This window comes from Mauremys reevesii, linkage group 18 (genome assembly GCF_016161935.1).
Source record: "Mauremys reevesii isolate NIE-2019 linkage group 18, ASM1616193v1, whole genome shotgun sequence".
Taxonomy (NCBI): Eukaryota; Metazoa; Chordata; order Testudines; family Geoemydidae; genus Mauremys; species Mauremys reevesii.
In genome coordinates, this window is record NC_052640.1 from 8465236 (window position 1) to 8487709 (window position 22474).

At 47.4% G+C, this 22474-nt stretch overlaps 1 protein-coding gene across 1 annotated transcript in view; it reads right to left on the reverse strand.

Annotated features, from left to right (window-relative positions):
* Positions 1 to 22474, reverse strand: part of CCDC92 (coiled-coil domain containing 92) — a 198553-nt gene that overhangs the window by 161365 nt on the left and 14714 nt on the right. Inside the window, exon 3 of the mRNA XM_039505088.1 lies at positions 14064 to 14217. The gene's annotated coding sequence lies outside the window, so the exon portion shown is untranslated. The remainder of the gene's footprint in view (positions 1 to 14063; positions 14218 to 22474) is intronic.

The window sequence follows — 22474 nt, forward strand, 5'->3', positions numbered from 1 at the left end:
ATAATTTTTACATGGCAAAATTATATTGCTCTGGAGCGGCAAAGGGCAACCCCTGGCTGTTTCTGGCAGGACTGATTTGTACTTCTGGAGCTTGGTCCATTGGACAAGGTCAGTGTTTGCGGTGGAGGAAGTCGTCTATTAAGTTTGTGTGGTTTCCAGTGTGTTTCGTTATTTATTTGCTTAGTCTAGCGTTGGTGTTTCGAGAGGCATCAGCGCTCAGTGAGTCGTCTCCTCAGCAGCCTCTGGGAGCTTCAAGAGGCCGAGTGGTGCCCAGCACAGCGTCACTGGGGGGAAAGCGCCTCGTGTCCTGCAGTCATGGGGAATGCAACCCTGCTTTATGCCAAGACGCACATTCCTGCCTCTAGCCACGTAGCGCCATGGGCAGCTGCAGTACAAGACAGTCCTTATGCCAATGGCGAAAACCAGAAAGAGCAACGTGTTCAAGGAGAAAAGCACAGCTCTGGCACTAGGGAGCAATGGTGGGAGGGTCTGAATCTTCCTGGGTACACATGGCACCGGTCCTTTGCTATCAGTAGAGAGAAAGTAAAAGGACCCAGGAATTCCCAGGAACTAGGCCGTGACACCAACTAGACCAAAGATCTGCAACCCATGGCTCTTGAGTCCTCGTGCATGGCTCTTGTGGGGCCTATTGCCACATCCTTAGGTGGAGGAAACTAGCATATTGGAGCTAATCTGGCTCTATGTCTCTGGTCGGGGCTGGGAGGAAGCGAACAGGCTTGGCAAAGTGGGATCTGATAGGATCCGTTCTTCCAGCACCTCTCCCCCTGCAGGGACCAGCAGAGGCCAGGCTCCACCATTGGAGGTAGAGAGGAGAGAAGGCTGGGGATGCTTTGGGGTTTACAACACTAGAAGCAGGGCTGGTTTGGTTCTATGTCTCATCTTATCTGAATCCCCAAAGCTTGAGGGGTTTAGATTAGGCCTGGTCCTGGGCCAAAGCCTCAGACCCACGTGCTCCTGGACATTAGGAGGGCTACAATCTGACTCAGAGCTGGCTTTCGTGGCAGGTCCCACATCTCTGTACCCTGAGACACACCAGTGCCTAAGCGATGGACACCTCTGGATTCTCAGGGTACGTCTACACTGCAACACAAGACCCATAGCATGGCTGCGGCTGGCCCAGGTCAGCTGACTTGGGCTCAAGGGGCTATAAAACTTAGTATAGACATTCGAGTTTGGGCTAGAGCCTCGGCTCTGAGACCCCAAGAGGCGGGAGGGTCTCTGAGCGTGGGCCCTAATGTCTACACTGCAAATTTACAGCCCCGCGGCCTGTGCCCTGCGAGCCCGGGTCCACTGACCTGGGCGCCCGAGACTTAGTGCCATGGGTTTTTTAATCTCAGTGCAGACGTGCCGCAAGGGGCTTAAAAATCCAGATCCACATGCTGCCGCTTGGACCCATCCCCAGCTTGGATAAATGATTCTGCCCCCTCTCAAGCGAGGCACTGTATAGGCCTTTTCTCCTAGGAGCCCAGCCGCACGAGGATTTTATGTCTTGATTTTAGGAATCCTGTGTGGGTCTCTGTAGCTCCATCTAGCCGATAACAGATGCATAACACCTCACCAGACCTGGCCTCTTCAGAGCGAGGAAACTGTATCACTAGATGTAGCACGGCCTGGCAGCGAGAATACAAGTAACATCCGCTAGGTCAAATCCTACCTTCCTCACTCCATTTTCATTCAGTCCTCACTCCTGAAATCAGTGGGAGCTTGGCCTGCGTGAGGACTGAATGAACTTGCATGCTTTGACCCATTGGTTCCTGCTGTCATGCAGGCCACTGCTTTAAAAGGAAAAATGGCACTTCTAAACCCTAAGGAATCTATCGGAGCTTAGTCAGAGATCTGTCCAAGCAATAGGTATGGGGCATCAAATGTAAAGGTCTTGTCATAAGACACCAGGAGGCGCCCCTGAGCTAGGCAGCCTGCCTGGGACGCAGGCGCACGTTGTTTTGATCGGGTGGGTCAGAGCACCAGCGTTTCTTGGCACTGTTTGCATTTGGGGTTGGGACTGTTCTGTTGTCATAAATGCTTCGAATAGTAATAAATGCCCCGTCCCTATTCAGGAACACACAAAGGCACATGCCTAATCTGAAGCATGTCTTTAGTGGGACTCGAGCACCCGCTCAATTGCTTTCCTGAATCTGGGCCTGTTTTTTTTTTTACCACCTCTGTGGGAGTGGAGGGTGCTCAGCACCTCCCAGAATCGGGCCCGGTGCTAGTCCAGAAACTTAAACTACTAAGAGAGACACTTAACCCTCCCTTGTTCTCCATGTCCCTTTCAGGCCATAAGCTCTTTGGAACAGGGACTCTCTTTATCCTGTTCAGCACTGTGGCCATTGCTGGCTCTAGCTGACAATTCCCCAAAAAATCACACACAAGTCGCGGTTCGTTGTCCAAAATGGAGTCAAGTCCAAAAACCAAACAGACAGCATCAAAGGTGAAACATGGACGAAGCCCGGGTCCTGCGAGTGTAACCCACTAGGGCGTGTGCCCAATTCACCAAGGATCTGTCTGGCATTGCTCTCAGACAGAGAGGCTGTTCCTTTAGCTCAGGCGTTTAGCTCTGTGGGGTCTCACTTCAGTTTCTGGTGAGCTGAATAAGATGGAGACCATCACACACACGGATGCATGTGCTTAACTTTACTCAGGTGAGTTGTCCCCTTGACTTAGCTGAGTGGAGCCTTTGATTTTAAATTTCATCCTGTTTTAAGAATCGGAAAAGTCATTAGTAATGTGACATTAGTTACATGAGCTACTGTACTGAAGGTAGGGTAAGAACCCATACAGAACAGAATGATTACGGAATTAATTTGTAATGTATCATTATGAGCCAAAAGCATCTTTTTCAATAGACAGTATAACTGGCAAAAACTTGAAATGTATCTGAATTTTTCAGTCACGGATCAGAACTGGCTAAAGAAAGCTTTCGTGAGACGCTGTCAAACGAGAAAGGTCATTCAAAGGCCTCATGGAATTTTATATGCATTTTTAAACTGCTGGGTTTTTTTTACTATCATTCTTAATTAGTGTATTTTAGTTTTCTTGCTTTATGTTAGCCCAAATAATTCGCGTTCTTTACAGGCCCGCTAGCAGGTGCATGCATTATTTTATGTCAATGTCTCAATTCTATTCACTGTCCTTTTAGCTAAAAATGTTGGGCCACATCTCAAGAAAAATAAATAAAGGAATCAGAATGTTGTGGAGTCAGAGGTAGAATTTTATTTTATCAAAACAAGGGGAGGTTTTCTCTAGTATTTTTTCAAGAACTGTTGTTCTAGGTGTTTCCTGAGGAAGTGACTTCCCCCCGTCTCCCCCGTGACTCTCAGTTCTTTTCAGCACAGAGACGTTGTACGTACAAACAGCCCAGCATGCTAGAGAGTAATTTAGTTCTGCTGTTGAATTTAAACCGATGGATGGCAAGGGAGCCGGACATTTTGACTCTGATTCAGCAAAGCACTTCAGTGAGTAAGGAACGGTTGTAAGCGCCTGCTTAAAATTAAGAAGATGCTTAAGTGCTTTGCTGACTCAAGGTCTGTGCAAATAATTGGTCTAGTTGCTGAAGCACCCCCTGGAAGACAGGGTCGGATTGATTTGAAGCAAGAAGGCTTCAGAACAGTTAGCTGTTGTTGATTCGTTGCATTTAAGCGGCTTTAATACCATTGCAGGCAGAACGCAGCGTTTGTGTGATCTTACAATCAGGCTGCTGGAGCAGCTCCTAGGAATCAGACCACATTGCCATGCCTAGATTCGGAGCTGAGGGCCTATCACTGAACAGCCACCAGATGCCGATAACTTTGAGGCCCCTTGTGAGCAGACTCCAGCATCATTGAAGTCATGGGGGCTATGGGCAAGTCCAGAGGTCCTCCCGCACAGAGCTCGTTGCAGGTTGGTGACCTGGCTACTCTTCACCTGGCCTCGCCTTGATGCAGCAATCTGGAGGTGAAAGTCCTGTCTTCCATTACAGGGTGACAGCATGGGCCTGATGCTCAGTTACACCAGGCCTGCACCTGGGGCAAGGATGGACTGTGTTAAAGTGACTTTAAGCCACCATTGCATTCTCTGTATCCTGGGGCCAGGCAGGGGCTTGCCTCGCCCCCAGGGTGAGTGAAGGAAGCCACGGGATGCTCTGATTTATGCCCTGTTGGACTGCTGGGAAGCAGAGAATAGTCAGAGTGCAGGGCATGGTGGCCACACTCCTATCAGACCTCTGTGCTGGGGACTGGAAGCCGGGGCAGAGCCTGGCTACACCAGCCCAGGAGGCCCCCTACACTGAGGGTGTTCTTAGGGGGCTCCACTATAGCAACCTGCATGGAACTGGAACGGGGAAGCAAAGGTGCAGGAGGGAAGAGTTTGAAAGAGTTTAAAGCCTCTTTACATTGTCAGAGCAGCGCACAAGCGCCTTGGCCTAACCGAGGAGGATCCTACTCAGTAGCACCAGCTCCTTAATCACCAATTATAGGTCAACAACCTTCATTTGCTTCTCTTTCTACCCGGTGCCTCAAGCCAGGGAAGCCAGATTGGGCTGCAGATTATGCATGGGATCCGAAGAACCAAACTCCAGGGCTGGTTCAGTTCAGGCTATGAGTTTGACCCCTTATGAAGACAGGGACAGTTCCAAGATGGCAAAGTTGCAAGGGAGGGGTGTGCTCAGATCCAGCTCTTGGTTTAGGCTCACCGGGGTATCTAGTGTAGATGTATCCAGTAACACGCTGAGGAAGGAGTGGGCTAGGAAATCAATGTATTTAAAAAAAAACCCAGTCCCCACCACAGCACACCAACCTGGTCACTTTGCTGCAGGTTAGCTATTGAGATTTAATTATTAAACTAATAAAAGAAAGTGACCTCTACTTGAACAGAGGAGTTTGGCTCCACAGTACAGCACCTTCTTATTGTCGCATGTAAGATTGGAGAATACATCACATCTTATATCTTTTGCCAACTACTTCCTATCTGGCAGCTCAGAAGTATCCAAGGCACAAGAAAAAACACCCCCTTAGAGCATTATGGCAGCAAAGTCCTAAGCCATCCACTATAAATCTTCCTTGTCCTTCCCCCTCTCTGTGCAAATGGCTGCGGTTAGTTATTTCTTCACCTTCATGGCACTTCTTGAGTCGCTGGCACCTAGAAGGAGCCACTGGTTATCATCACCAGCTCTGAATCGCTCCTGTCGCTGGCAAGTTTCCTACCACTAACCTATCTTTATATAGCGACAAAGAGTCCTGTGGCACCTTATAGACTAACAGACGTATTGGAGCATAAGCTTTCATGGGTGAATACCCACTTTGTCTGACATGCATCTGATGAAGTGAGTATTCACCCACAGGACTCTCTGTCGCTTTTTACAGATCCAGACTAACACGGCTACCCCTCTGATACTATCTTTATATAGTGACTCTTTCCCCAGGATTATGGCCCTGATCCTGCACCCAGCAGTGCATCGAGGGGCCTCTGAGCCCGAACACAGTTCCGTTGACTTCAATGTTGCACATGGGCAGGGGGTCCATTTGCAGGAAGGGGCCTTTGGGCCAGACCCACACTCTTCATTCAGGCAAAGCTCCCATTATAGTCAACATTATGGTCAAACTTGGGAGATTTGCCCAAGTTTGTTACCACATGCTCAAGCCCTTAGACTTGCTTTTTGTGCCTTTGAAAAGCAGCCACCTCTGGAGTAGAACAAGCCAGTGGTTAATGGTGCAGAGCAACTCTACACAACAGTCGAGGGCAAGGAGTAAAGACTCCACTAACTCTGCTTTGCACTGCTAAAGCAGATGGCAAGCCAACTGGAGAGGCCCGTTGAGGGTTCTCCTTGTTTTATACCAGCCCATCTAGTTGGACTTCAGTGGAGTTACTCCAGCTGTACAGGGCGATAGCCGAGATCAGAATGTCATCAATGATCTTTATCTTGACTGTGTCCTTTTACTCATCGTTGGGGCAACACATTACCGCACATCAGACTGCCACAGGTTTTTTGTCATTGTTACTTCGCCTTAGTGGACTGGAGAACTCAACAGAGTGCTGCCAAATTGTCACATGATTTTTAGTGCTGGAGATGCAGGCCACATGTGCTAAATGGCAAACAGCTCTCAAGCAGCGGCATGAAAAGGTCTTTATAGTTAGAGCAAACAAACGTAAATGCCAGAATCTAAATGAAATGGAGCTTTCCCAAGGCCTGAGGCTACTAAGATTTCAGAGCTGGAAGTGCAGATTTGTTTGTTTCTTAGAAGGTTCTAAACAGCAAAGTGTTATGGAGAGATACCATCCTATCCTGTCCCCAGCAAAGTCACAGAGACTCTCGAGTTACCACTAACGGGCTAACTCTGACAAAAAAATCAGTCCCCATCCAACTGTCTGAATGGTCGTTTAAAGCGAGGTGCAGCTGATTGCTTTGTGAGTGGAGAGCCAGCTGAGAGAGGAATAATGCCAATAAAGCAAACACCATTTATGACGGAACAGAGTAACATGGAATACAGAAACACAACATTAGCCACAGAGCAAACTAAGGTACTAATGCACAGGAAACCTGGTTTGTTTAAACACATGCCCCAAAAGCTACACAGACAGCAAACAGACACAAGAAAAGAAAGTGATGGGCATTGGTCAGGGGTAGGAGGGGGTGCCAGACTGAGGCAGGGGATTGGGGTGTGGGAGGGCTCCAGCTGGGCATGCAGACTCTGGGGTGGGGCTGGGGATGAGGGGTTTGGGGTGTAGGAGGGGGCTCTGGGCTGGAGCAGGGGGTTGGGGCACTCCGGGCAGCATTTACCTCAAGCAGCTCCTGGAAGCAGCAGCATGTCCCCTCTCCGGCACCTATGTGGACGCGTGGCCAGGCGGCTCTGTGCGCTGCCCCATCCGCAGGTGCCGCCCCCGCAGCTTCCACTGGCCGTGGTTCCCAGCCAACGGGCTGGGAGCCGCGGAGTCAGCGCTTAGGGAGGGGGTAAGGAGGCAGTGTGCAGAGCTGCCTGGCCGCTCCTCCGCCAGCAGCAGCAGGGACAGGGAGCCACTTGCAGGGAGCCGAGCTGCCTGAGGTGAGCGTCCCCCACACCACGGACCTCAAAATTTTTACCACAGACACCTGTGTACAAACACGCTGCCGACCCCGATTCAGTCTGCTGCTAGTCACCTGACACCACTGAGTCATGTGTGACCTCTGGTGGTGGGGCATTAGCTGCAGTTCCTTCATCTAACCTCCCAGCGTGGAGAGTCAGAGGGTAAAGCTCTTGCTCTGAGTCCTCGCAGCCCTGGGTTTGCCACCCATGGTGCCCGACACCAACTCACAGAGAGTTTGGTTTGCTACCACAGGGCTTGTAGTCAAATAACTCACAGTGCTTGGCTCTCTATAGCAGTATTTAGGCAGACAATCAGCCGCTAGGGATAGAAATCTGACCGCTAAAGAGAAGGTGACATTTTGGAGAAGAAGTGGGACCTCAGGCAAACTTGAAAAGATTTGGTAATTTAAAAAAAAAAACAACCTATTGATTCATTCCTAGCAGCTGGAAAGTAAGATGTCTTTCTCCTTTCCCCTCCCTTCCGTCCCTATCCTGTTCTTTTGTCTTTTTTTCTGTTCTTCTCTCATTATTTTTGGTAGGGGGTGGAAATCAATATGAAAAACTGCCAGTAGCGCTAATGCTTCCTTTGGCGCAGTTTTGCAGTGTATTGCCACACACGGTATCTTATGGGTTGTCAAGGGGATTGAAATTAAACATTTTTAAAAGCCAAGGGCCCTATGCTTTGTCACTGCTATTGTACCCTGACCTATAATGAATAGTCCAGCTTGGATACTGTGGGATGGCACCCGTGCTCTTAAGTCAGTAATTAGCCAAGAAGAGTTTGTTGCTGACCTGAAGCTAGTGTGGATTTTATTGGCCTCGGCGTCTAGTTGAATCCCAGCCCTCTGCTGTGAGGCACGAGCTAACGGTGTGAAAAGGAGCAGAAAGGCCCCAGAGTCCAAGTAACGGGGAGGGAGCAAAACCAATGCTGCATGCTCATCCCCCATGTCTATTTGGGAGTGGAGCATATGGGATGGTAGAGCCAGCAAGCAGGCCATCTATGGGAGACACTGGACATTAACTACTGCTCCTTGAAGCATTAGCTACTGCTCTGTGCCCTCAGAGAGGAGCATGTTGCACACTCCTAGGCAGAAAGTCAAGACAATGTAACATGGCTCCTGGCGGGGGAGAGGGGTATGGCTTGCTGCAAAGGGGGTGGACAGCACCTCAGAGAGGGGCTGACGCATTGTGCAGAGACCCCAGGATATGTCTTCTCCATGGCGCTTCAAGTTCCTTCTCCTTCTAGGGAGAACCAGCCTAGAACTCCACTGGTTTCATCACCCTTGCCTTTCATTTTGCACCAGAAATAGCCATGTAGGGAGCAACCACTCAATGCATCATGCTGAGCTGGTGTCACCTATTCTGGGGTGCATTCATTTCTAGATGGATTTATAGGTAATATACAGGTTCACTGGGTCAGAGCCCCTCACTAAGAAAAGCTTGTTAAGCAACATGAACTCTTTAGTTCTTTTATATCTTTTATGACCCAATGGGTGTGCAGGGGAAAAAAAAAAGCACAGTTTACTACAGGCCTCATTTTTTTTCCAGCAAATTCTTTCCAGTCTTTTTTTTTTTTAAAACAGGTTTGCACAGTACAGTAACTTATAGAGACCCCATAGCAAAGCAGCCATTTAAGAAACACGCTAGGCTACTGTGAAATAAATTACTGACTTAACAGCCAGGCACCTAAAAATGTAATTGGGCCCCATTTGAGAGCAAATTAAAGCAAGGTGCATACCAGTCCCTGAGTCTGCAAGGGGCAGAGCTAAAACGAGGCCTGGAACTCTTCCAAAGTGCACAAGGTTAGGCGAACCCCAGCCTGCCGATCAGCCCAAAGCAGAGGAGAGCCAAACCTGAAGATGGATCAGCTAGGAGAGCTTCTGCCCAGAGCTATCCAAGTAATTCTGAGCCAAACTTTCTCTAAGGGGTGCATGGGGGGTTCTGCTTTGGGCCTGCAACAGGATGGAGCCTGGAGGGCAAGAAGAAAAGCTGGGTCCGAAAGCTCTGAGGTGAATGTCTGCAGGATCAAGCTCTAAGCCTACAAGCTGCTGGAGGTAGAGATCTCAGATCTAGCCATCTAGGTTTCAACATGGCTTCCATCCCTGTGGTATCTGAACACTGCATTGTTTAAGCATTTGGTGAATTGCCATGTACAGTTATGCCACTTCATAAACAGTATCAGTGCAACTCTGCCCATTCCAAAGGCATGAAGGATCCCAAGAACAGGGGAATAAGTGGCGGTGATTGGGTATGTGACTCAAGCCAGGTGACATAACCATGATTCAGATAAGAAGACATTTCAACTGGGGCACCCGCGGGGTTGGGGCATATTGAATGTAGGCAATACTGGCATTGTGCAGCCAGGAGCACAACTGCAGATAGCCCCTCTTTCTAAACTCATGTTCTCAATGGTAGGGAGGCAGAGCTTTGCCAGAGCCTTGTAAAAGAACAGGTGGGCTTTAAACCCATCTCCCGTGGCAGGTGGACAGTTCTTCACAAAGGCAAGGTGGGTGAGGTAATCTCTTTATTGGGCCAACTTCTTTTGGTGAGAGACACAAGCTTTTGTGCTTAGACACTCTGTGTCAGATTGAAAGCTTGTCTCTCTCGCCAACAGAAGTTGGTCCAATAAAGATATTACCTCACCCACGTTGTCTCTCTAATATCCTGGGACTGACACGGCTACAACCACACTGCATGTAGTTCTTCACAAAGGCACCAAGGCCAATTGAACCTCTCTGCCTTTCCAGGTCTGCTTGCCTCTCGTTTATCCCATTTGCACATTCTGAGAGACGATAACTCAGCCCCAAAGCTGGTTTATTATTATTTCCGTTCTCAACACTCCACTCCTCCACACAACAGTGCTGATGAAGGTGTTGGATGTAGCCTTCCCATTGCCTACCCTGCCATCCTTAATGTCAATTCTAATCCTACCATGTGCTCTAGTGCTTTATCGGTTTCTATCTTTCCCCACACCCCCCTGAGTCCCCAGCTAAAATGCTGACTCAGGGCAGGTATGGGAGGTTGGCTTTGTTTGGATGCTGATTGTTCAGACAGATGTTGAAAATCATTTGAGATGATTAGAGCCTGTATCAAAATACAGATGCCTTGTGTTCTACAGAGACAGAGAGAGGAACAACACTCACTGGAATCAGTCATTCCCTACCAGCAATAGGGAATCTAGCAAAATGACTGATACTTGGATCTCTAGCTAGCAAAAGGAAAACCAAACAGCTGGCGTTTATGTGCCTTCTAGGGAGCCGTTCACTTCCACTATATGAAACCAACAGTGAATGAATATGAAAACCAGAGGCTCTGCTCCTCACAGGTGATATGGGACATAGCGACTAACCGCAACACGTACACACGCAGGCCCTCGGTGACAAATGGGGCATGTGAAAATTCTCAGCCAGTCCTTGGATTCCTTCACGTTACGGCCCAGATAAGCTTCCATCAGCATAACCACCCAGCTAAACAGTTGCCATGGAGGACTCTGGTCACTATTCATCCGGTTTGCGAACGTGCACCATCACAAGATCACAAACCAGCAGCTTCTAAGCTCACGTGTGTGCATTTCAGTAGAGGGAGAATGGCCTAGTGGTTCAGGCACTCGCCTAGGATGCAGGAGACCAGATTTGCCATAGATTCCCTGTGTGACCACGGGCAAGTCACTTACCCTCCCTGTGCCTCAGTTCCACATCTGTAAAATGGGAATAATAGCACTGTCCTACCTGAGGGTAAATACATTGAAAAGATTGTGATGCTCCAACACTATGATGCTGGTGGCCATAATAAGGACCTAAGATAGATTTCAGAAACTTTTGCAGGTACCTCAAGGTAATGTCCTGTGCACTGCTGCTTGTTGGCTGGCTTCTGGCATTCTGTGGATTCACCTTTACTGGATGTATAAACAGTCTACCGAGGCAGTCACGTATGTGCACCCAGTTTTGTGCCAAGAAAATGAAAGAGGCCAACAAAGACTCTTCAAAGAACAGGCCAGACTAAAAACACCATAGAAGGCATTTGGGGAAGGGAAATTTTGTTTTGCTGTTCCAGAATCTCAAGAACATAATTTACTTGGCCTCTTCCATGGAGATCCTTGAAAGACAGATTAGTACAGTAGGTGACCACCAGGGTTGGGAGTGGGGGGGGACATGAGCATAGGGGTAGGACAAAAGAGATTTGTTTCTGGATTAACATCTCCCTTTCTTTCCCCCATTCATTTTTCTTTGCTGCTCCTGAAGAAGACAGGAAAGGATGCAAACAAGTACCCAGATGAAAGGAAAACAATACAAGCCTAAAATTAAGCAAGGAAGTAATTAGCAGACGAGCAGAAAAATGAAAGCAGGATGGTAAAAAAGCACAGAACAAAAGAATGAAAGAAAGAACTAAAGACTGAAAGAAAGAACAGGGTCAGCTATTTGAGGCTTCCTCCTGTTGCCTAAGAGAAGTTGTCATCTGATTGTTTCTAATTTTCCCTTTCGGAGTGAGCTGATCCCTGACGGAGTGGCAAACATGAGCTTTTATAGAACTAAATCCCAGGATCTGAATTTTCCCTGCCCCACCAATAAGAACATAAGCACGACCATACTGGGTTAGACTAATGGTCCATTTAGCCCAGTGTGCTGTCGTCTGACAGTGGCCGGTACCAGATCTTTAGATCTGAACATTGTGGTTGTCCCTTACGTCTATAATAGGCCAATCAAAATGTCTGCATCTGCATACTCCAAATTTTGGGTCTGGGTCTGAATTCTGCAGCTTAGACCCAACTGTAGAAGTTAGGCAGAGAAGCAAAAGTAGAATTGTGTGCCTAATTCAGCCCTCAGTTATATCCACTGCAGTTAATGGGTTTGCATGGGTGTGACTGAGGGCAGAATCATATTTTTAGAAAATGGAACAACTGGACTCAGAACTCCTGCTAGGGCGGTGCAAAGGGTTAGGTTTGGCTGGTGTTGATGCAGAATCTGATACCATAATAATATTTGCCATTGGTTCGACTTCATATACGAAGCACAAAAGGCTCTGTTTAAATAAGGGAATGGTTATGGTGACATGAACTGAAAAGAGCCAAGAAATTCAAAGCAAAGTCCTGGCTCTCTATCCGGAAATATCACTGTTTTGGAAAGAAACAAAAATACATTAACACGGGGTAAGGAAAGAGCAGGACAGATTTCTTGCTAAACTTCCTTGATTTTCCTTAACATTATCCAAGGAAAGGTAGAGGTGTGTGTGTGTGTGTGTTCGTTCCACTGAAAGGTTTCAAATATTTTATTTCTTTCATTCAAGGGACCAAATAAGCTCCTTTGAACCAGTCCTGCTTTGTTGGCTAAAGAAGAAGAAGATTAGCACATGCCATAGTGCTCTTTATAGCATAGACGGATGGAATCCTGGGAGGGGCTAAAGTTTGTGAGTAAAGCTCAGGACTAAGGGTCATAAGATCCAGGTGTGCAACCTAGCCCTGCTCCAGCTTTGCTTTGTGACCCTGGGCAAGTCACAATTTTCAAGTGACTAGCGCTTTGGGGCGCCTCCATGTGGGCTGCCCAACCTGAGACACCACAAAGGGGCCTGATTTTCAGAAGGGGTGGGTGCTGTGCACTTGGTGAAAATCAGGCCCCTTTAAGGTGTCTGAGGTGGGGGACTCATGTATGGAGGTGCCCAAGGTCAGTCACTTTTGGAAATCTTGGCCTAACTTTCTCTGTTCCCCACTTTCCCAATCTGAGAAATGGGGATCATTGTCATGACCTACTTCTCAGGGACGTTGTGAGGTTTATACGTAATGTATATGTGTAAAGTGCTTTGAGATCCTCATATGAGGGACCCTAACAAAATGCAAAGCATTATTTGATATTATCTTAAAGCACTCAGTTATCTCAGTTTTACAGGAGCCGTGTAACCGTGACTCCTCAAACCCAGCACTGGACCCTGCCTCGGTTTCCCTGCCCTCAGACAAAGCAGAGGGCCAACTCACCAGGCAGCTGCAAAGGGCCAGTGAGATCCTGGGACGCATAAACAGGGAAATCTCGAGTAGGAGTAGAGAGGTTACTTTACCTCTATGGCACCAGTGCGACCGCGGCTGGAATACTGTGTTCAGTTCTGGTATCCACTGTTCAAGAAGGATGTTGATAAATTGGAGAATGATTAAAGGATTATAAAACCTGCCTTCTAGTGATGGACTCAAGGAGCTCCAACTATTTAGCTTATGAAAGAAAGCATTACGGGGTGACTTGATTACAACCTATAATTACCTAAACGGGGAACAAATATTTAATCATCGTCTCTTCAGTCTAGCAGGGAAAGGTCTAACATGATCCAATGACTGGAAGTTGAAGTTAGACAACTTCAGACTGGAAATAAGGCATAAGGTTTTAACAGTGAGGGTAATTAAACATTGGAACAACTTATCAAGGATTCTCTATCACTGGCAATTTTTAAATCAAGATTGGATGTTTTACTAAAAGATCATCTCTAGGAATAATTCTGAGGAAGTTCTCTGGCCTGTGCTACACAGGAGGTCAGACTAGATGATCAAAATGGTCCCTTCTGGCCTTGGGATCTATGACTCTACCCATGAAGCTCCCACCCATATCAGTACAACCTTCCCTTTTCCAAGGGACGCTGGTGTGGCAATCTCCCTGCCGTTCCTTTCCCTGGCCCAGGGTCTCCTTCAGCCTCCTTCCTGCTCTGCAGCCACTCCCCCACTGAGCTGCTTGCTGGTCTTCGTTCCCCACCTGGGAGGTAGGTAGGTAGTCAGAGGTGGAGCTACACCCAGCTCCCCCAAAGGGTCCATCCCACTTTATGACAGGGAGACACGTACGCAAAAATCACAGTCTCCTTACTCCCACTGATGGGCAATCTGGCCCCCCATCATGAATGGCGTCAGTGTTAGAGTTGGGATTAGAACCCAGGAGTGCCTGTCTCCTAGCGCTACATTTAGACCATGCCTCACTCTTTCTCCCAGTATAATGCTCAGGTAACTGTTAAAAACAATATAGACTGCATCTGTTGTACCTGATGACCTGGAGTGGTCCCTCTGGAGCCATCTCTGCCTGCCACTTGCATTATGAAAAATACGAAAGCATCTGAGATCAATGGCAAAGCACAGTACTGTCAACGTCAACCATCCACAGTGCAACACATTCATATGGCTGAGTTAGAAAAGTTCCTGGAAAGGCAGAAGAGACAAAGCCCCCATTACAGCAGCAGCCCTGGGGCTCCTATATTTAGGATGTTCTAGCTGCCCTGTGTTTTTGCAAACATGGTCTAAGAAGGTTCTGGGGCAGGCTCCCAGCCCCAGACACAGCCTCTTTCTTCTCAAGGTGGATTTAGCCAGATGGCAGGTGTTTCATGTTTGGAAAAACATTCACCGACTGGAAAAACATTTGTGGAGGCAACTCCACCTCAGAAGGGCTGTTTTCTTTCTCCTTGTTTTGCAGGACTAGTGACCCCGTGCAAGAACCTGGAGTTACCCATTAGTCAATGCTGGCTAGTGTTTAGCCATGCTGGGGGATGGCACAAAGTACCTGTATGCTGAGATGGGAGAAAGAAGGTAAAATATGGAGGGGATGGGCTGGCTGGGAAAGAGAGGCAGGGCCTAAAAACATGCAGGGAGGACTTGGATATGCACAGCAGCTGGTGAAGGAACCCCCCAGAGTGGCACAGACACTGCTCTACAGACAGTGGATTTTTGTAAAGTACAGAGTCCTGGTTGTGGGGAGCACTGAGTGCCCCTCCCAGCCCCCAAGCCTGGGGAGGTGAAACGAGCCCAAAGGCAGCATCCTAATGAACAGAGCAGCCCGTCACTAACAGCCCCGGAAAGCACAATCCCAGCAAGGTTCTTCCAGCCACCCGCTGCTCCATTCAAGTAGCAGCAACAAAGGGCCATTCTTAGGGCACATAGGGCCCCAAGCAAGAATTGGGCCTTATCTGCTTCCCCACTTGGTCCTGCTAGCGCAAACCAGAGAGCTACACGAGGCTGCATTTGCTCAGGGCTTGCCCTAAATGAACGTGCAGAAGCCTGGGGATATTTGGAGCTGTAGTTTGGTTTGGGGCCATCTCTACTGTGGCCAGAGAACCTGTCCATACTGGATCGTTGGGCTGAATTCTTTCCTACACTTTATCTCTTGACTCTGTTTTGTTGTTTGAAAGTCAGAGCTGCTCCTTTGTGCTCCCCAAATGCAATTGATGGATGGATCCCAGAAAACCTCCTACTTCTTGAGATTAAGGCCAAACCTCTGCTGGCCTAGCTCCATTGTGCTTAATGGAGATAGGCCAGCTGAGAATTTGGCTTGAAATATTGCAGGTGTAACAACTTGAGTAACCTACTAAACTTTCTCTAACAAAACACTAATGTAGCCCCCAGGGAAACCCTAGCCTTCTTTGGATGGAGCTCTAGAATGGATCGTTTGCCTTCTAAATGTGTCTGTATAAAGAAAAATTAGCACATTAGAGGAGAAACAGAATCAAGTGACTTTAATACCACAGCAAGCACCACACTGTAGGTGTGAATCATTCACAAAATAGTAGTGTCTGAATGCCACGTGGATAGTCCTCAATCAGCCATAACTCTTAATGACTTCTACAGGAGTTTGACTATGAATATCTCTACTCTGCACCGTAATTTTGGTGGCGTGTAGTGCACATAAACGGGTGGCCCCCTAGCACAGGTATAAAGAGCAGTGTAGACAGTGTAGCAGTGAGGCATGGCTTACGTGAGTAAAGATGCACCTGACGGGTGTGGCTATGGATGTGAGTATGTACCCTACATGCTGTCTACACACCCATGTCGTGCCTCTCTGTCTACACTACCTCCCCACTGCTGGAACCTTCCCCCACCGCAGGGAAAGGCTCTGGCAATGGGGAAAGGCTCCAGCAGCTCCCTGCTCCTGGAGACTTTCTCCACTGCCTCCCCACGACCAGATCCTTTCCTCGCTGCCAGGAAAGGCTCGAGCAGTGGGAAGCATCTGAGGCCTTTCCCTGCTGCCTCCCCTCTGCCCAAGCCTTTCAGTCACACATGCACAGATGCAGCCTGCTTTTATACACTACACACCACTGCCAGTGGCATGCAGTGGAGATGTAGCCTCAGCGTAAGGTTTGAAGAATCTGGCTCTAAGTGAATTAGTTCTATGCTGCTTAGGTTATGCATCAGGAGGACTTTCCCGGCTAACGTTACCTTCCATAAGTTGTCTCTTTGTTCGTCTCAGCAATAAACTACATCTCTGTCTCTCTGTCTCTCTCTCTCTCACTCACTCACACACACTTAAAAGAACATTGCTCAGGTTGCAAAGTCAAGCACTCAAAAATGAGGAAATGCCAGAATTAAGGTTGCGTGCACACCCTTGTCCCAGCCCCAGTCTCTTTGCTCAGCCAGCTCTAGTCCCCATCCTCCAGATTGGCTCTCCAAATCCCAATTTCCTCCATCCCACTCCCAGTCTCTTCCCCTCCCTCACACACACAGTCCCCAGTTTCTAAAATCAGGACCGTCCCGATATTTGGATGGGATGCAATTTGTCCCGATATTTCGCTCTGCCGGCAGCCCCCCCCCCCAGTGTGTCCCGATATTTTCTTCATCTCATCTGGTCACCCTGACCAGCCAGCCACTGTTCCCCCTGCCCGATTGCTCATCTGAGCTCTCTCTCCTCCCACTGCACTGGCTTCCATTCTTACCCTCCCTCCCTGGGCTCCGCATCCAATCTCAGTCTCTGCCTGCCCTCCACTATCAGTCTCTTTGCCCAGCCAGTCCCAGTTCTCCACCTACACCCCAGCTCCTTGTCAGAACTGTCTCCTTCTGCTCCAGCCTCCCTCCCCTCACTGGTTCCTAGTCCCAGTTTCCTTGTTCAGCCATTCCCAGTCTCTTTCCTTTCCCCCAGCTCCTCTTCCAATCTCAGTGTCCCTCCCTGCACACAACTGGCTCCCAGCCCCTCCTCCTCCAACAGTTCAAGCTGCTGCTCCACAGTATGGTGATGCCAGAGCTGTTCAGAGAAAAGTTTGCCAGATTTTTAACATGGGCAAACAATGTATTTCCTCCTAGTCTTGCACTTGGAAACAGCTGTATTCAGTCAGAGGTAGACACCCAGTATGAAAATTTTCAGCCCAAACAGTTAAAGTTTGGCACAATTGTAAGCAATTCAAAATAGGGTCTTATAATGGAAAATGTCAGGCAACCTTAATAACAGGCAGCATCTCTATCAGCCCCACCTATCATTTTTAAAAAACATAGAATATCAGGGTTGGAAGGGACCTCAGGATAATAAGGACTCAGCCATGCTAAACCCATGGTTGGTACAGCTCATATAACTATTATAGGGTCAGGGACAAACCAGCTTTTATTTGTGCCTGTAATTCAGATTACACCAATGTCTAAACAACACAGGCATGCATGGGTTTGTAGAACTGTGCAGTGATATAGCTGCTCAAAGGAGGACCAGTTCCTTGACAGATTTTCGCCCCAGATCTCTAAGTGGCCCCCTCAAGGATTGAACTCACAATCCTGGGTTTAGCAGGCCAATGCTCAAGCCACTGAGCTATCCCTCACCCCATATTGTGTTGTATGTAGCTATGAAACAGTGGCAACTTTGTTTACCATGCAGGACACCTTTAAATGTCTAAGAACTTGTCTATGCATAGAGACAGCAGACACAGAATTCTGGCCTTAAAAATCTATGAATCTATTAAAGAGATGCTTTAAAATTTACCTTAAAATTAATGCAAAATGTTTGCATTTCTTTCCAGATGAGTTAGACTTCACAGATCTTTCTTCTGTGTAAAAATCTGTCTTTAGCAATGCAATTTAGACAATGCTTTATTTTGCATATATACAGACATTTGGGTTTTTACTCCATGTACTCATATACAGAGGTCCATCTCCTGTCCATCCCCTATTGTTCAGCCCCAGCTTCCTGCAGTCAGAGGCGTAGGGACACCCAGAGCATGGGGTTGCATCCCTGACCATATTGGCTAACAGCCATCGATGGACCTATCCTCCATGAACTTATCTAATTCTTCTTTGACCCCAGTTATACTTTTGGCCTTCACAGCATCCTCTGGCAATGAGTTCTACAGGTTGACCATACATTGTGTGAAGAACTACCCCCTTTTGTTTGTTTTAAACCTGCTGCCTATTAATTTCAGCAGGGCACCCTTGGTTCTTGTGTAATATGAAGGGGTAAATAACATTTCCCTATTCACTTTCTCCACACCATTCATGATTTTATAGACTTACATAAGAACAGCCATACTGGGTCAGACCAAAAGTCCATCTAGCCCAGTATCCTGTTTTCTGACAGTGGCCGAGGCCAGGTGCTTCAGAGGGAAGGAAAAAAACAGGTAATCATCAAATGATCCCTCCCCTGTCACCCATTCCTAGCTTCTATCATACCCCACTTAGTCATCCATTTACTTTTATGAACAGTCCCAGTCTTTTTAATCTCTCCTCATACGGAAGCTGTTCCATACCCCAAATCAATACTTTTTTCAATTCTAATATATCTTTTTTGAGATGGGGCAACCAGAACTGCATGCGGCATTCAAGGTATGGGTGTACCATGGATTTATGTAGTGGCATTATGATATTTTCTGTCTTATTATCTATCCCTTTCCTAATGGTTCCTAACATTGTTAGCTTTTTTGACTGCCGCTGCACTTTGAGCAGATGTTTCAGAAAACTACCCATGATGACTTTCTTCATATAGTAGATTTCATCATGGAATGGGCCACCCAAATACCCTGACAGAACCTGCTTCAATACAGAAATAAAACCCTCTCTGGCTACACATGTCTCATTGTCACCTGCCACCCTACACTGGAACCCAAGCATATGGGGTATCATCTAACAACTATAACCCGTACTCAATAGGGACCCCATCCTGAAAGAAATCTTCCCTGAATCCCCACTTCTGGCCTTCAAACAGCCATCCAAGCTCATCATCAGAAGCAAGCTCCCCATAGACCAGGACACACCAAATCAAAGCGGCACCAGACCCTGCCAGAGCAACACATGCAAAACGTGCAGACATATCTCCACTGCTATGCTGATCAACACTCCCACAACATACCTTCCAAGATCTATGGGTCCTACACATACCTATCACAACATATGGTGTTCCTCATCCAATGCATTAAATGCCCCAATAACAACTACGTGGGTGAAACCAGACAATCATTACACTCTCGAATGAACTCACGCAGGAAAATGATAAAGGACAAAAACACCCTATCACTTGTGGGTGTACACTTTTCACAAATCGATCACTCTATATCTGACCTATCAGCCCACATCCTCAAAGGAACCCCGCAATCTGTTCCACTTTGTGTTTAGCTGTAATACTGGGAGTACCTTTCCCTGACCTGAAGAAGAGTTCTGTGTAAACTCGAAAGCTTGTCTCTCTCACCAACAGAAGTTGGTCTAATAAAATATATTACCTCACCCACTTCTCTCTCTAATATAGACCCCATCATTTTGTATGTATAGCTGGAATTACGTTTTCCAATGTGCATTACTTTGCATTTATCAACATTGATTTTCATCTACCATTGTGTTGCTCAGTCACCCAGTTTTGTGAATTCCCTTTGTAACTCTTCACAGTCAACTTTGGACTCAACTATCTTGAGTAATTTTATGTTATCTGGAATTTTTGTCAACTCACTGTTTGCCCCTTTTCCCAGATCATTTAAGAATCAGTTGAACACACAGGAACTGCAAGTAGTAGGAATTATTACAAAATAGCATTTGATTCCGTAGGAAAAATCCTGACACCTCAGTACAACTCCATTGCATTCGTTGGTGTAAAGCTATTTTATCTCAGAATTTTTTCTATAAATCTCATGCTAACTATAATTACGGTACGTCACTTCAGTATAAAAGTTTTACTTCTATAATGACATGTAACTACATATAACTTTCTGTACATGTCCCTGCAAATTACTGAGTAATTACATGAAGCAGGTTCAAAAATAAATACCATGTGACTTTCCCTCATGCTGAAAAAAGTCACTGTGGAGAAAGCCGGACTGATTCTAGCCAGTGAAGAAGAGAACAAGTGATACTATTAATTCATACAGCTATAGCACTGCGCGGTTCAAAAATCCCACCACAAACCCATGCATGCCTGTGTTGTTTAGACCTTAGTGTAATCTGAATTATGGACACAAATAAAAACTGGTTTGTCCCTGACCCTATAATAGTTATATGAGCTGTACCAACCACGGGTTTAGCCTGACTGTGCATGGCTGAGTCCTTATTATGCAATTAAATTACAAGACTTTCAAAGAATCAAATTAAAATACCATAATCTGCAAGAACAAATGAAGCAGTGCTTCTCTAAACCACGGGCGTGCAGGGGAGACGGCTTCCTGTTGCTCTCTAGCTCTGGCCAAAAGAAAGAGGGGCTGGGAGTGCTCTCTCCCAATCTGACACCAACGTCACTGGAGCTGGATAACCACCAGAGTTCCAAGTCTTAGCTCTGAAGTCCCAAATCTGCCATGTGCACCCATGTTCCTTCCACTAACTACAGAAAGGGAACAGCATTATACTGCTGTTAATGCACTTTACAAAGGTGATGCCCATTAACCCTGTTTTACAGAAGGGGAAACTGAGGAACAAAGAAGGAAATTGACTTACCAAAGCTCAGAGGGCAAGTCAGTAGCGGAGATACAAATAGACTTCATGTTTCCTGAATCCCAGCGCTCTACCTGCTGTAACACATTGCAGCCTCATAAAGGCTGTTTACATGTTGCCACCTATCACATTAGAAACAGATCCAGACTGAAACTCTGGATCCAAGCACCTCCTAAGCATTGCAGGCTGTTCATTTGGCCTGTCTGCGTCTCCTTTTCCTTCTGCTTCTCCAACATGCTTTGCAGCTCAATCGTCTTCCCAGGAAGCCCCATGATGATTTTGAAATGACCTTTGAAAACAGAGGTTAGAATATGCCACTCTTCTGCACAAAGCCCTGAGGAAACGGAAAAATTAACGAGACCACAGATCTCAGCCTTCAAAGAGGAGCCTCTTTTCAGAATAAGTTCCTTTCAAAGGAAAATTCTGCCTTTGTCTTGTGAAGTTGTGTTTATATGTATATAAAAACCACAACCCCCAGAGGCACGGGGTGGGTGTGTAAAGGGCAAATTAAAGTGATTCAACTCCAGAGCGCTGGGAACACTTGGTACCTGAAGCTGGAAACAAAACCAAAGATGATGATAATTTTAAAAAACCCAGCTACCTAAAGGTATATTTCAACACATTTCATGGAAATAACCAGTAGAGACTGGCCCAATGGTGGAGGGGGATCGAGCAGGAGCATGCGGTGTGCCGAGCCTGATACCTGGAAACACTACGTCTTTTGGGGCTGGAGAAGGTGTAACAAGGGAGACTGCAGCCGTGAAAAGGAGCACACAATAATTAAAGAGGCAGCATAGTCTAGTGGACAGGGCAGTAGCTTGGGACTCGGGAAACTGACCGCTTGCTGCCACTACCCTCCAGCAGGTCACTGGACAAGTCATTCACCTCCTCTGTATGTTTCCCTTTTGAGGCAAGGCCTTTCTGTACAGGAGGACCCCAATCTGGTCCAACACCGAACGCTCGGTGAGGCACAGGGCAGAGGTACACTGACGGAGCAATGCAGGGGGCTCAGGAGCAGAAGCAGCAGCAGCTCCTGCACCACCTCCCAGTTGCATGGGTCACGCCAGCCCAGAGCTATTAGTCACTCCAGTGCACACTGAAGAATATTGATTTGTAGGGTGTCTGACAAGTCAGAGACACGGGTTAGCATTCAGCAGCCGATTCATAGCTTCCAAGGCCAGACAGGACCATTGTGTCCTCTAGTCTGATCTCCCCTGCCTAGCGCAAGCCAACCCTGCACCAGTGGCTCTTATACAAGGAGATGCTATGCTAGAGAAAGGCTTGGGCAATACGAGGCACAAACAGGCTTCCCCTCAGAAGGCAGCAATGCTTCCGGTTGCTGTTCTACCGCCTTTGGTATGAGCAAATGGGCTGCATGGAGCGAATGGCCTTTTCTGTTGATGAGTCTCATCCTGCGATCCCTGTTACAAGAAGTCATCTCTGGGCAGCAATGCAGACCGGGCTCTAGTTCTGCTGAGGGTGTTTTCTTCTCTCCATGCCACGCAGCACAGCACAGCCACTGGCACAAATCATCATCTAGTCACCTTGCGGAACCAGGAAAATCCACCTCTAAGCTTAGAATGTGAACGTCTAGTGTGGCTCGTCCCCTCGCAGCCTCGTGAGGCGCGCAGTGCTGCCACCTGCAGCCTGATGTGGTAGCACTGTACTCCTTTTCACCTCTGCAGGTAGCTCTGCCAGGTACAGGGCTGTGGAGAATCAGGCCTGCTTCCCTGATCCACACAGAGCCCCCTTGCTGCAAGCTGGGGCACTGGAGACTCGCAGGCGCCTGAACTTTGCTTACTCCTCT